This window comes from Ailuropoda melanoleuca, chromosome 2 (assembly GCF_002007445.2).
Source record: "Ailuropoda melanoleuca isolate Jingjing chromosome 2, ASM200744v2, whole genome shotgun sequence".
NCBI classification, from domain to species: Eukaryota; Metazoa; Chordata; class Mammalia; order Carnivora; family Ursidae; genus Ailuropoda; species Ailuropoda melanoleuca.
Window position 1 is genome coordinate 16,816,041 of NC_048219.1, and position 14,847 is coordinate 16,830,887.

At 60.2% G+C, this 14,847-nt stretch overlaps 1 pseudogene; it reads right to left on the bottom strand.

Annotated features, from left to right (window-relative positions):
* Positions 1 to 7,374: 7,374 nt before the first annotated feature.
* LOC117797483 lies at positions 7,375 to 8,595 on the bottom strand (annotated as a pseudogene).
* Positions 8,596 to 14,847: the final 6,252 nt, after the last annotated feature.

Here is a 14,847-nt window from a genome sequence, read left to right on the forward strand (position 1 = left end):
GGCAGCCGGGCTGTGCCTGTGGGGTGGGGTGGGCCCACGGGCTGCTTTTAATGACAGTATTTCAGGGGTCGGGCAGCTGGACTCTGTGCCAGCAGGTAAATTACAGGCTTAGCAAGTCAGAAATCCAGTAAACACTCCAGCTGCCCGTGGCGGCTGCTCCAAGGAACACTGGTTTCCGGGAACCTCCCCACCCAGGGCCAGCCTAATTACTGCCTGTCACTCCCCTGGACAGGGACCTGTTCTCTGGCTCACAGGCCCTAAGAAAGAGGACAGCACTCCTGGGCACACAGGGTGACGCAGGTTACAGTGACAGCCTGTTTCTGACAACTTCTGCACATAAACAGGTGCTGGGAGGCCCTCAGCCCTGCCACAGGCTGCCCAGGGTCACAGAGGCACTGCTGTGGGTAAAGTGGGTTGCTCCTTAGCACAGCAGAAGATGGCAAACCATTTTCACTCCAAGTTTTTTGTTTCTACAAAGGCCAAATGTCCATGCCCTGCACCTCTTCCCCAGACAGCAGGGGCAGATCAAGACAGGAAGATGAGGGGAGACAGATGCCACTGGCCTTTGCCCTACATCATGTGGTTCATTCAGCTCGTTCTTGAGGTGACCCACATGCCTACCCGCAGGTTGATAATTCAGATTCACAACGACACAACAATGAGGGCAAGTCCACATTCTAACAAAGGTGCCCAGAAAATGCCTGGGAGGGGCAGGCAACCGGAAGTGGGCCAGACCCTGTCTACACATACCCACGCCCTGAAATGGATAGCAAAGAGCCCAAGGTAGCCATTTTGGGCCCTAGGTGCCTCTCAGTTCACCCCATATTACACCAAGCCTGGGCCAGCAAGGGACATGGATAGGTCCTCAGACAGGACTCTTGTTCCAACCCCTAAAATGTTGGTCAGCACTTGCTTCTGGAGGCGGAGGCTGGGAGAGAACCTGCTTGATGACTCAGGCCACCAGGCCTGGAGGGCAAAAAACTGTCACGAACCTCAGGCAGGGAAGCGGGCAAAGGGGCCTGGAGAAGATCCAGCCCTGGCAGGAAGGAGAGAGGAGCAGATACGTTGATCTCTGAGGGCCAACCTGTCTGAGGTCAGGCTGGGTTTGAGGGTTTCCTGCCTCTGGCAAGGGCCTGAGCCGGCGGGGGGCAGCATGGCGGCGGGGGCGGGGCCTCAGTGGCAGCCGCAGGCCCTGACCACCATGTTGCGGTGCTTGCGCAGGATGACGTTGTTGCTGCTGTCGTAGTAGAGCACGGAGGTGGCGCTCAAGCTTGGTGGGGGCGCAGCACGCCTTGGGGACCGCATCTGGCTTCATCAGGTGCACCTGGCCAGAGCGGGGAGCAGGCACAGGCGTGAACACGGGGGCCTGCCCCCGGAACCCCCGACCCTAGCTGCCGCCGGCCCGGGCTCCAGCTGCTCACCCTCCCCTGCTCCATCCTCCACCTGCAGCCCAGGCAGCTGCTCACGCGGAGACGTGCCCCACCCCGTCCCCCTGCACCCCTGCCCTGCCCCACTGCCCTCAGGGCACACGCGGCCCCCTCAGACGGGACGCCCCGGCACATGGTGTGCCCAGGAGCCTTCCGGGGTCCCCTCTGCTCCTCTCTGCGCTTCTGCGATGTCTCTGATCACCTCTTGTCCCCGTTAGCTGTTTGCGGTCTGTCTCCCCTCCCGAATGCGGGCCAGTGAACGTTCACAGAACCGGACAAAGCCTAGAATCCTAGGTCCACCCCTGGGGTGTCCGACGCGGTTATTCCTCAAAGCACTTCCCTGGTAATGACTTCTAAGGCAGCTCCTGCTCTGGGCAGATGGAGACCCAGAGACAAAGGGCACGGAGGCCGAGGTGGTGCCGAGTCCCGTGCTCTGCGTGGGGCGGAGGGATGGGGACCGGGTGCAAGACCTGCGACCCTCCTAACAGCCTGACTGCCAGCAAGGACCCTGCTTGAGGGAGCGGCCTGTTCTCAGCCTCCTAAAAACAGTTCTCCTGAGCCTCGGCAGGCCAGCTACACTACCCGTGACTCCGTGACTCCGGGTTCGGGTCCAGGCCCCCCACCTGGAGGCGGCCAAGGTGGAGGGAGGCAGGAGAGGAGAGGAAGCCTACTGCAGCCCAGGGCTGCCGGCCCTCTCGGAGGCTGCCGAGTGGGACCTAGACAAAGCTGGTGGGTGGGGGAGCCTGTCTGGCAGCCTGGCTCCCCCCACCCCTCAGGGCCCACCTTGTCCCTGTCGCCCCAGCTCTGAGCCAGCCTGCTGGAAGGACACTGGCTGGCTGGCTGGGGCCCGGCTGCCACTCAGAGGCCCATGGGGAGGCCAAGGCCTCCGTGGGGAAGTCCAGCCAGGCGGGACGTGGGTGCTGCTGCCCCCAGCTTCCCCGGCTCCACGTGTGGGGGCTGGGTGGGGAGTGCTTGGTGTTCGCAGCCCATGTGAACAAAACTGGGGGATACTGCCCGCCTGCACCAGCCGTGGGGCTGCATGTAGCTAGAAACCAGGGAGGGCATTTCCTGAGTTGGGGCGCTGGGGAGAAACTGGGCACCGCAGGGGTGCGGCCTGAGACTCTCCCCAGAAGAGAGCTTTGTCAGCTGAGTGACAGAAGAAAGGCCTTTTACCCCATCTGGCACCAAACAGAATGATCCGTGGAGGCCAACGTGCCCTTGCATTCAGCTTGGTTTTGAGCCCCTGGGAAACCAAAGTGGAGGGTCACTTGCTTCATCTTTGGTACAAATCACACATCTGTGGGCCTCACCTTCTCTTCTGCCAAACGGGTATACTGGTACTTTTCCCGTTTCCAACACAAACGCATCTAGGACACGTGCCTTGTGCCAGCCCTGCCAGGATGGGGCACAGAAACGTCCCAGACACGGTCGCTGCTCTCAGACTCAGTGGGAAGGGAAGGGGAGACAGGGAACATTCCAGCAGACAAACAGGACCCATGGGGGTAGCACAGCAAACAGGCCCTCAGCACTGCGAGCGTGAGATGGTGACTGCCCCCAGCAGGGAAGGGCCACAGACGTGAGGCGGGCAGGTGAGCAGGTGGTGGCTGGGCCCAGGGTGGGGGAGGAGGCCCTCCTGGTGGAGAGGACAGCAAGTGCAAAGGCAGAAAGGTGGGACATTCAGCTCATCCTGGCACGGAGCCTGTGCAGGAAGACAAGGGCACAGGGGCATGTGGGGATGCTGGCGAGGTCGGCAGGGCGGCTCATGAGGGGCCCTGTGTTCCAGGCCAAGGGCTCAGCCTTCCTCCGGAGAATGATGGGAGGTGAGGCAAAATTTCTCAGCTGAGAACAAAGTGCTCAGTTGTGCTTTAGTGGGACCCCTGGCTGCTGTGTGGAGAAGGGCTGGGAGGGTGAGCCCAGAGGGAAATGCTTCCTTCTCTTGGCCCCCAGGACACCCCAAGACCCTCATCACTGCCCTGGCCTCCCCAGAGGAGGCCAGTCCTAGCCACCACTCCGGGGTCTGAAGTCTCCCCAGAGAAGCTCATCTGTTCTCAGGAGTTGAAGCTCAGCCGCATGCCCCTCTCACAGAGCTCCAGCCTGGCCGCGCCTCTGACCCTGCTTGACATCTAACCGCACCTCAACCTTACAGAGCAGCTGGTGCAGAACTGCTGTTCCCACTTCCACCTCGTCCCTGGCAACGACTCTGCCCCCAGACAAGGCTCCCTATCCCCGACCTCACCTGCAGGCTCCTGGGTTCCTTCCACCCCGCACCTACTCCCAAGAGCTGCCCCGACCCCTTGTCCGGTCACCACAGCAGCCCCCTCCCTGCCCTGCCCTCAACCCCATCCAACTGCGCACTGCACACAGACGCTTCCAGAGTAAGTCAGATCGTTGACCCTGTGTTGTTAAAACCCTGCACCAGCTTCTCAGTTTACTTGGAAATCAATCCACCCACCTGGCACCTTAGGTGGGACCCTAAGGCTCTGTGAGCCAGCCCCTCCCAACCCCAATGTCACCTTCCCGGCCCCCCCACTCTGCCCTGCAGCCCGAGCCCACCCAGCTGTCCTGACGGGAGCTGCAGGTGCAACCAGCAGCTGACACGCCTTTGCGGGTCTGAGGAAGCACAGGCATCTCATGGCTCCTGAGCTTCTGCCAGTCCAGGGGCTCCAGGGAGCAGCCAATCCCACTCGATCTGAGACAGACAGTGTCACCACAGGGTCAAAACTGCTGTTGATAGGTTTACTTTCTCACTCAGAGGCATCACTTAACCTGCTTCTAGACTAACGTAGGGATGGGAAGCCAGGAAGGAAGATTCTACCTAAACGTTCTAGAAAGAAATCTCAACTCTAGAATCAACAAATATTTAAAACACTTGGCAACAAGCAGTGACAACAATGCTCGTCATAGCAGTGATTCTGCAGCCTGTGGTGGCACCCCAGCCACAGCACGGGAAGCCGGATCGGCTGTGGGAAGCACAAGGGCTGCGGAGCCAGGGAAAAGCACCAGCAGGGAGGTGAACAGCAGGGGAGGCCGAAGCCCAGCAGCTCCGCAGGACACACCTGTGACCCTCCCTGCACACACACGCGGCGGGCGGCTGAACGCAGGCGTGTGTCACTCACCCCACGTACATTGCGTCCCAGGAGCCGAGCACGCCCGCACACACGGTGATGTGTGTGTTCAGAGCACACGGGTCCCCAGGAGGGACGCACGTCTGTTACGTGTGTGCCGTGTGTCTGCCCGTGAGCAAGCATGTCTTGTAAATCTGGGTACCCACACCTGTCCGTGAAGGCCTTACACGTGCGTGTGCAGTGCACACGGGTGTGCGCCAGCAGGCAGGGTAAGGCGGGTGTATGCAGGTTCGGGCGTATAGGGGTCTACACATCCAGCACGGCCATACAGTAACCACTTTCTGGACAGGCGTGGCCGTCACCGCTCGTGCATGCAGGGAAGGTTCTGGGCAGAGAGAGCCCCCCTGACGCCCCAGCAGGGGCTTCCATCCACCCGGCTGTGCTAGCCCCCCTCCCCGTGGGTCCGGCCCGGGCGGCCGACGCAGTACTGACCAGGGACTGCAGGATGGCGTGGTTGGTGGCGTTCATGCACGAGTCCAGCGGGAACGAGCACTCCCCCTCACAGTAATAGGCTGAGTAGCCTTGGGGGGCGATGACCCAGTCCTGGGGGGTAACGGGAGAAGGTGAGTCCCATCCAGATGCCCCGTCCTGAGCCCTTGAATCTAGCACCCGGCACAGGATGGCACGAGGCTGCCCCTGACCCTCCCCCAGCCCCAGGCCAGTCCGCCAGCCCTAGGGTCCCTCCAGGCAGGTTCCCCCCAGAGGCCGGGCACCACCGGGAGACCCTCAGCAGGCGGGGCCGGGCACAGCTCTGCCCCCTCACGTGCAGTCGGCACCGGGCATCGTCCTCCCCGCCTGCGCCCACAGCCCACGACCCCTAGAGCTGCAGGCCCAGCACACGTGCGCACACGGCCCGGCCCGGCCTCCGTTTCCCTGTTGCAGATCTGACACGTTAGGGCTGAGGATTCAGACTATCCCTGTTTTCATGGTTTTTACCACAAAGCACCTTCTCACAATAAAAGTAAGACGTTCTCCCTTCAGAAAACACAGAAGAAGCTAATGCATGAGAAAATTAGAGTCACCTGTAACTCTGCCTCCTCCTGGAGCTACCCTTAGGATCTCCAGGTGGGGACTGTCGTTTAAGGAGGGGGAGGAGACTCAGAAATTACCAGCCAGCCGAGGTCCTGGAAGCTGACGTAGAGCTCATGCCGCCGGCAAACCTGCCGGCCGTCGGCGCCGTGCACGTCATCTGCAGGGACAGAGAGGGTCTTTTCTGGGGGTCCTGCTCCGGGGAGCTCCAGGGCGGGGACACCCCACTGGGCACATTTGTTGAACAAATGAATGAAGTAAAACTCGTGCATTTGGTGTCACAAAACCCATCCTGCAGCTCTGCTGGTGCCGAGACCCAGCTCGATCGAGAATCTTCGAGGGCTCCAGGTGGCTCCCGATAGCAAGAGTAACCCTGCACTCAGCCCAGCCTCCCCTGACTTCCAACCTGTGACCCCCGATGCTCCAATACACAGCCCGGGGGACCCTGAGCCGTCAGGTGGCTCCCCTTTTTCTGCAGAGACACCTCCTGACCTCACCCCAGCTCTCCTGACACACCCACTCCGCAGATGGAGTGGCTCCACAGAGGCCAAAGGGCTGACTCCCCACGGAGGGCAGGAGGGCAGGAGGGCAGGAGGGCAGGGCAGGCCCAACCCCGATCCTGAGGGGCTCAGTCTGGTGGGGAGGCGTTCACATAAAGATTTCATTTATTTATTCGACAGAGATAGAGACAGCCAGCGAGAGAGAGAACACAAGCAGGGGGAGTGGGAGAGGAAGAAGCAGGCTCACAGCAGAAGAGCCTGATGTGGGGCTCGATCCCGTAACGCCGGGATCACGCCCTGAGCCGAAGGCAGACGCCCAACCGCTGTGCCACCCAGGCGCCCCTGCCCGTGCTCTTTTTGACGTCGTCCACCGTCAGGCCATCCCAGAGCTCGATCAGCATCAGGCCTTTCTTCTTGTGCACATCGAACACGGCCTTCTCGGGGATGATTCGGTCCGCACGGCGNAGAGTAACCCTGCACTCAGCCCAGCCTCCCCTGACTTCCAACCTGTGACCCCCGATGCTCCAATACACAGCCCGGGGGACCCTGAGCCGTCAGGTGGCTCCCCTTTTTCTGCAGAGACACCTCCTGACCTCACCCCAGCTCTCCTGACACACCCACTCCGCAGATGGAGTGGCTCCACAGAGGCCAAAGGGCTGACTCCCCACGGAGGGCAGGAGGGCAGGAGGGCAGGAGGGCAGGGCAGGCCCAACCCCGATCCTGAGGGGCTCAGTCTGGTGGGAAGACGTTCACATAAACAACTGCGGATCCTCGGGNCTTCCCAGGCTGGAGCAGGGTGCATTTCTCCAGGATTTTGGGTTCCTTGTCCTTGGTGCGGTGCTACACAGTGACCGGCACTCTCATCTTGACGCTGGACACCAAGTCCGTGGCTCCCCCCATGCCTTTCACCTGCTTTCCGGGGACCATCCGGTTAGCCAGGTCACCGTGCTGGGAATCCCNGGGGCACCTGGTGCTGACAGAGACTTCTAGAAAAAGCCCTGGTGAGCCAGGGGAGGGCTGAGAAGGCGCTTCTGGGTGGCAGAGACGGAGAGAGCAGTGGCAGGTCCTCAGGACACAGGAGGCAAAAGAGGGTGTCAGGAAAGTGCTGGGGGTGCCCACAGGCTTGATCCTACAGAGGGCCCGGAGGGTTCTGTCCCCCGAGCTGTCCTTGGGCCCAGCCCCAGGCCCGCCCCGGACCTCACCAAAGATCCCTGGAAGTCTGTTCGCGTGCGGCAGCTCGTTGGTTTTCTTCGGCGGCCTCCTCTTCAGGGGCCTGGTNGAAAATGCTGGCCGTCTGCTCACGCGCGCGGCTGAGATCTCCATCCACCTCCTCTTTTAACGGACACGGACGCGAGCCCAGGAGCCCACCGTCACCGCGACGACGAACAGCTCCATCCGGGCTGATGGAGCTGCTGGCCAGGGGCGTTCCTGTGCCCAAACTGGCGCACGTGCCGTCCTCGAATTCAAGAGCCGCCGTGCGATGATGTGGGCCTTGAGGTCACCCACAGACCTGGCTTTTCACCTTCCTCCGTCCGCACCGTTAGACGCTCAATTCTTTTCTCATATTTTCCCCCTGGATTACGCAGTCCACACAAATGTTAGGAATGTGGACGTCTTCGGGGGCGAACGTCCCCACGTCCACAGTTTCTTCCACGCCCAACACTGAGGATTCTGCGGCTTTGTACGAGGGCCCATTGAAATTCCTGGGGCTTCTTCTGAAAATGACGTTCCTGTGCGGTGGGCCTTCCGCCTTTCACCAAAGCAAAACCAGCCGTGACCGGCTGCTCCAGAAGACAGCAGTCCGTGAAACTCCCTCACCTCTCGGGGCTGGCTCACGATGGCCATGTGGCCGCCGGGCGCGTACCTGATGGAACACCTCCCTCCTGCACCAGGGTCCCCTAGGCCGTGGGCGTGTAGAACACGGGCACCCCGGTGCCCCCTGCAGCGACGGGGCGCCCTGGGGCGGCAGCTCCAGCTCGCCCAACAGGTACTGGTGCTCGCACAGCGCGTTCTCCCCCATGTAGGAGACGATGGTGCGGGGGATCTGCTTGGTCTCCAGGAAAAGGCCCAGCCTGAAGTCGTCCACCCCCACGGTGCTGCTGACCACAGTCAAGTCCTTGATGTGCGCCTTGAGCAGCACCTTTATCAGGGTCTCTGGAATTCCGCAGAGCCCAAAGCCGCCGACCATGATCTTGGCCCTGTCGGAGATGTCTTTCGCGGCCTCCACGGGACCCATGTAGAATTTGGCACAGGCACGGGCGCTGGTGGCCAGGCCATGCACACAGCCCTCGGCCTTGGCCAGCACGGGCTCTGAGTGGCTAGTGGGGACACAGCGCCCTAGGGCCACCATGAGCTGCCAGAGGGTCGCCTGAGTGCACTCCCCCTCCGGGCTCCCGCCCCCCTGCAGCCGCCCACTCACAGCAGGGAGGGCATGAGGGGCGGGGACACAGGGACGAGGTGGCCCCCCACGCCCCGGCCCCTCCACGCTCTGAGGGGCTCTGGAAGCGCCGCACCTCCCGGCCCAGGCGACCCAACCCTGGGGGCCGATGGGGAAGGAGTGATGCCCACAGAGGCCCCACGGCGGCATCTCTGAGGGGAAGACCGACCCTGGGCGCTCAGCTTGGCGGGAAGGCCGCCTGTCTCCAGTCCAAAACCCCAGCGGGCAGGAGATCCTTGCATAGTCCCTTCTGGGCAGCCCTCTCCATCTGGGAGGCCCCAGGGTTCTGGGCCGTCCCCTTCCTTCTCCATCGACACCCCCTTCCTGGGTGACCTGCTCCGGTCCCATGGTTCTCAGTCCACTTAGAAGTCAGTGCTTCCACATCTGTGACTCCAGCACCCACCTGTCCCAACTGACATTCCACCTGGACGTCAACCAGGACTCTCAATAACACTGCGGCCTCTTGGTTTGCTCCCTCAAGCCGGCCTCTCCTCGACTTTTACTCAGGCAGGAAACAAAAAGATTCTATTAAAAATGGCCACCGGCTCAATCCATGTTTTCCACGATTCCTCCTCTATCCACTTTTCTCCATTTCCGCTGCTACCAGCAAGCACCTCTCTGCTCCCCCTGCAGGCTTGTGCTCCTGGGCCTGACTTTGCTCTTGTCCCCCCAGACTACTGTCCCCGCTGATGTCAGGGTGGGCCTATGTTGGATCCATATGCTGAGGTTTTATTTTACAATAGTTGACGGTTACAGAAAAACCGCAAGGACAGTACAGAGAGTTCCCGGACACCCAGGGCCCGTTTCCCTGAGAAATGTTAACATTGAAGTTANGAAGTTAGCGCCGTGCACTTGTCACAACTAATGAACCAACGCTGGCGTCTGATGACAAGCTAAACACGATGTATTCGGATCTCACCGTCCTTTTTCTCCTCCAGGGCCCCATCCCAGACCCCACGTGGCATTCCGTTGTCGCAGCTGCTTAGGCTCCTCTGGGCTGCTGCACTATCAGACTTTGTCTTTGACGACCTGGACAGTGTTGAGAAGTACTTGTCGGGCGGTCTGTAGCATGTCCTTCCATTTGGGTTTGTCTGACGTTTCTCTCACGGTTGATGGGGTTCAGGGTTTTGGGGGGAAGACCACGAGATGAAGGGCCCTTCCCATCCATCACATCGAGGGGATACAATGTACAGGACGTTCCTGTGAGACCTGATCACCTGCTGCGGTAGGGCAGGCAGCTTTCTCCTCTGTGAACTCACGTCCCCACCCCATCCCCACTGCACTTTCGAGAAGCCTAAGTCACTAAGCATAGTCACACTGAGGGTGAGTGATGCCCTCCTCGAGGGGCTGTCTCAGAGGGCTCGTCTCTAAAAACCTGACTCAGATCCTCCACTGCTNAGAGGGCTCGTCTCTAAAAACCTGACTCAGATCCTGTCGTCCTCCACTGCCGCGTAGTACAGGGAGCTGCCCTCAACACTCCGACACCGGGCCCAGGTTCACCCATGCTCAGAATGTGCCCTGCAGCTCTCAGTCTCCTCTCCCACCTGGCCTGGCCCGCCCAGCCCCAGCCACAGGGCCGCTGCTGTAGCTCAGATCCGCCCATCCTGTGCCCACCTTCGGCCTCTCCCTCCCCGCTCCACTGCCTGCGACACCAGAGCCTCACCCCCAGCTACCTAGGACAAGAATGAAGGTGTGAATCCTCATTTGACAGAGGAGGACACTGAGGCTTGGAAGGTAAGTACCCTGCCAAGGTCACTGGGTTAGAGCACTGCAGAGCTGGGATTCAAACCCGGGCCTCTCTGATCTGAGTCTGAGGGTATAACCACCTTCCCTCGGCCCTGTCCAGTGCGGAAACGCCCCATGTACACAGCTGCTCTTGGGAAAGGACTCCCTCTTAGCGACANAGCGACTGAAATGTTGGTTCTGCAAAAGGAGAGGAGGGAGACTGTCATGGTAGGGGACCTCCTGCTGTGGGAACTTCACCCTCTGTGCCCTGCTGAACCCCCAAAGTGGGTAGGGGATTATCACCCCAGCCACTGGGCTGAGAGAGGCCAGGCCTCCAGGGCCAAATGAGGTGGCTGCAGCCGGCTCTGTGCCAGCAGCTGCCCAACCCTGAGCCTTACCATCTTCCGTTTCCACAAAGAGGCGGAGCCCCAGGTCCTTGTTCCGGCTCAACAACCAGCGGTCACTGGCTGCTGTCACGTCTAGCACCAGCCAGCCCTCGTCCCCAGCTCGGAGCGTCTGAAGATCCAAAAAGAACAAGTCAGACTCCCTGTGGACATGAAAAAACAATTAACCGAGGGCCGGCACCGCTGCCTTTGTGTTTCCAGTGCCCGCCTAGGGGACCACTCGGGGGCACCTACCCTGCCTGGCTCAGGATGGCGCCCCGCGTGCCTTCTCTCTCTGTATCTACTGTATGAAGGTGTTACTGGGCCCAGTACGGATGTGGAAACTGAGGCTCGGGAGCTCAGTGACCCGCCCAAGGTCCCATAGCAGGGCAGGGACTTGCAGCAGGACCGATGCTGGGCCTCTCCCCACAGTGACACGAGGCCTCGGCCAAGTATCCTTCTGCCTCTGAGGGTGTGCTCCCCAGGGAGCTCCCCTTCTGTCCTCTGGCAAGTGTCCCCTCCCCGGCCAGGCTTCCTCGGGAGGCGGGTGCGGTGTAGGCACCTGTTGGACTGCTCCCTGACCACCTGGAACATGCTGATGTGCAGGGTCCTGTTGAGCAGGTGGGCGCTGGCCAGCTTGTAAATCCGGAACTCGGCGGCTGTGACTGCCTCGCCCTCTGGGATCTGGGTCAGGTCGAAGCGGAACTCCTTCCAGTGGGGCTCCTGGTGGCCCAGGGTGCGGTCACGCTCCACTGCAAGACAGAGCCGGGCCCCGGTCACTTGTGCTCTGGGCAGAGCCGGGGGGAGCTGGGGGCCCAGGCAGCCTGGGTGGGGACGGCTCCCTCCTCTGCAAAGGGGCTTGCTCCCAGGCTCTGCCTCCTGGGCGCTGAGAGGGCGCGACGGGGCTTGTGCTGAGGTGTCCAGCACAGGGCCCAGCACGCCGTGGTGCCAGCAAGAGCAGCGTCCACTTCTGGCCCCCAAGCCCTAAACCCAGCCTGCCCCGCCCACCCCCTGCTGGCTCTGGGACCCAAGCATGAGACAGAGGGCAGGTCCCTCCTCTGGGAAGACTGACATCAGACCCAAGGCAGAAAAGGGCCACAGGGGCGGCCAGTTCTGAGGCGGGGGCTGTCCAGAGTCTGCCGATGTACATGCAGGGGACTCTGGGGGAGAGGGAGGGTTTGCAGCTGACACTGGGGCTGGGCCTGCAGGGGTGAGTGTGGTTGTGCCACCATGTCAAGGGAGAGCACTGCAGAGGAAGGGGCCAGCCTGAACCAAGGCCTAGGGCTGAGGAACAGACAGCACAGGCAGGGGAACAACAGCCATAAACACAGCAAAGGGTGAAAGATGGCTGGTCCTGTTTGGGGACAAGGTGAAGGAGGAAGGAGGGTCAGAGGGAGACCTGGAAAGGAACAAGAAGGTGCAAGGTAGCAGTGACAGCTCCTGATGACACCTGGTCAGGTCCCAGAGAAGCTGGACGGTCCCACGATGGGGTGGGATCTGAGCCGGCTTCCCAGGGGAGGTGCCACCTGAACTGGCCTTGAAGGATGGGACTGAGTCTGTCGGGTGGAGAAGGTGGCAGGGAAGCCATTCTAGGCAGAGGGGACCTCGGAGGCACAGGTGTGCAGTGCGGGGCGTCCACAGGTCAGCGCTGTGGGGGACTGGCCGGCCGTGAGTCTGCCTGTGGTCTGACTCTGGAGGGCTGGAATTCTGGTCTAGGAGCCCGGGCTGTGACTCTGGCCAGTGGGGCTCAGGGTCCTGGGCAGCAGGGGCACGATGTGGTTTTGGGGGGGTAGAAGATACGCAGGGAGGGGAAGGTGATCCACAGGCTGGAGGGGGGAGCCCAGGCGGGCCAGTGGNGGGGGAGCCCAGGCGGGCCGGTGGCGGGGCTGGTCTGTCTGGGCAGGAGGCTGGGGTGGCGAGTCAATCCCACATCTCCCCCTCTGCCCGGAAATGCCCAGGACAGTATATTTAGTACCGGTCACTTTAGCCTCTTGTCACTTTCAAACACCGCAAATCTGTGTTTCCGGAAAGCAGGGGTGGGAGCCGCCCCGCACCTTCCCCAAAACCCAATACTGAGATTTTAATGACATGTCTGTGAGTCTTTTTAAAAACTCTCTCTCTGGCTACTGGGCTCAGTGACCACAAGTCACCAGGCTGGTGGCGGAGGCGGATGTGGGGAGCGCTTCCTGTCCTCGCGGTGGGGACCGTGTCCAGCGAGAGACAGGCCAACGGCTGGGCGGGGCTGGTGGACACACATGTTGACAGGAGATGGGCTTTTCCTCCCCAGACCGCGGAGGAGAAGGAATAGGATGTCCACCCTCCAACAAGGTGCAGGACACGCAGCGCAGGTGCGGACGGGAGCCAGGAGCCGCAGAGGCTGTGACGCCGGGTGGCAGCCATGTCCTGACACACGCGGAGAGCGTGGAAGGCAGGGCTCTGGACCCGCACCGGGGATGCGTGCCATGAACACTGACACACACGTCCCCTCCTCCCTACAGACACACACACACACACAGCTTTGGTGGCAATTTCTGTGGACTCAGGGACTGCACGGACCACCTCTGTTCCGGGGCCTTGTAAGAATCCCGGACGTGCAGGATGCCGTGGGTCTAGGCCCCTGGCTGTGACAGGGTTTGGCCCAGAGAGTGAAGGAGGGTGGCTCAGTCACGCCCTTCACCCGACTCTTCTCGGAGCATCCAACCGGATCTGTGAACACGGATCTGCTCCCAAGGCTGTGGGGCTGACCAGTGGGTTGTGGGACGACAGGCAATCTCAGGCCGCAGCCCTGCCGCTGATTTCCTGTCGGATCTGGGGTCCNGCCGCTGATTTCCTGTCGGATCTGAGGGGCTGAGGAACAACCCACGAACCCGCCAGCTCCACGGGAGGACCACGTTCTGCGGCCTCCCTCCCTTGCTGACGTGGGGTGCGGGGTCAGGAGACCCCTGTGCACCTGAACTGAGCCCAGTTCCAAGCTTCCACCCTGTAGGTTTGTGAAACCGATGAACCACCCAGTAGCTCAGCACAAGCAACTGCCCACCCTGGCTATTCCAGGCAAGCTCTAGAAGGTGGGACATTTTTAGGAAAGTGATGCTTTTCATCAGAAATTAGTGGTATTTCCTGCAATGTGGAACTGGGTAAGGAAAGCTCCTTCATCTGACAGTCAGCTGGAAGGATGAGAAGTAACCTAAAGATTTGCCCCCTTTTCAGTGGCTGTTGCTCTGAGTTAGGAGAAAGATTTTCTAAAAGTTGATGCTCTGGGAAAGCATTTTCTGGCACCTCTATCTCCCCCTTGTTAACCAAGTGCAGCCCAAGCCTACTTTTTTTAAAAAAATATTTTATTTAATTTGTCAGAGGGAGACAGAAATAGAGAGGCAGCACAAGCAGGGGGAGTGGCAGGCAGAGAGAGAAGCAGTCTCCCTGCTGAGCAAGGAGCCAGATGCGGGACTCGACCCCAGGACCCTGAGATCATGACCTGAGCTGAAGGCAGACGCTTAACCGACTGAGCCACCCAGGTGTCCCCAGGCCAAGCCTACTTTAACCCAAGAAGCAGCTTAGGGCTACACTGGGAGCTGTGGCAGTGGTCAGGCCAGACCCTGCACCAACCAGGTCCGAACTTACCCCCGGCCTCATCTCCTCCATGAATGGGGAGTAAGGGCACGGTCCAGCTTTCCTCACGGGGCCATGGATGGGCTTTGTAAACAGCCAGGCAATGGACTGGGAACAGTAGCCATTCAACAGGAGTTCTGGAGGAGCCTGACTTGCAGCCTCCCTACTTTGTGCCAAGATGTGATACCCTCAGGAGGCCACGTCAGAAATTTCAAAGCCATGGGAAGGAGAGGAAGGAGAGATTTGGAATGATCTTTTTCTAAATAAATGTACTAATTTGCTCATTTAATTTTCATTAGTTTATCAAGTTCAATTTAGAAACAAATGTATTAAGTTCTTACTATATGTGAGACTGTTCTGAACACTGGGAATACAGTGAGTAAGTCAGGTCTCTGTTGCGATGGAGTTTATGATCTAATGCGGGAGACACAATATGAACACCACCAACAAAACAAGTAAGACAGGGGATGCCATTTCCATTGTGAGTGGAATATGGAGGGTTATGGGCTCAAAAGTAATGGGGAAGGGGAGACAGTACTCCACATGGTGCTCAGTGTGGCCTCTGAGATAGGTGCGAGCAGATAAGAACATTCTCCTACATGGCTGGTAGGAATG